This window comes from Penaeus monodon, chromosome 22 (assembly GCF_015228065.2).
Source record: "Penaeus monodon isolate SGIC_2016 chromosome 22, NSTDA_Pmon_1, whole genome shotgun sequence".
Lineage (NCBI taxonomy): Eukaryota > Metazoa > Arthropoda > Malacostraca > Decapoda > Penaeidae > Penaeus > Penaeus monodon.
In genome coordinates this window covers 27,754,741-27,754,999 of record NC_051407.1, presented here as the reverse complement: position 1 = coordinate 27,754,999, position 259 = coordinate 27,754,741, and the positions used below count along the sequence as shown (strand labels likewise).

The following is a 259-nucleotide window of genomic DNA, read 5'->3' as shown; positions in this document are numbered from 1 at the left end:
ACATTAGTATATCTAAAAAATACAATATAATATTTATCATATTTGATTTTTCTCCTTTGTTCTCCTTTTACTTGGGTGAAGGAGGTTTCTCTTTTAAGGTTTAGGAAAGCCACCTGAGTATAAAAATAATTTTAATATTCACTTGTACCTAAATATTCTCTATTAGTATGTGCTAGATCTTTCCTCTTTGCCAAGAATATTCTTACAAAAAAAAAAGGCCTATATCTGAATGTATACCACATATTCATATCATGAAAGT

At 27.4% G+C, this 259-nt stretch overlaps 1 long non-coding RNA gene across 1 annotated transcript in view; it reads left to right on the top strand.

Annotated features, from left to right (window-relative positions):
• Positions 1-259, top strand: part of LOC119587067 — a 4,164-nt gene that overhangs the window by 3,711 nt on the left and 194 nt on the right. The window lies entirely within an intron of this gene.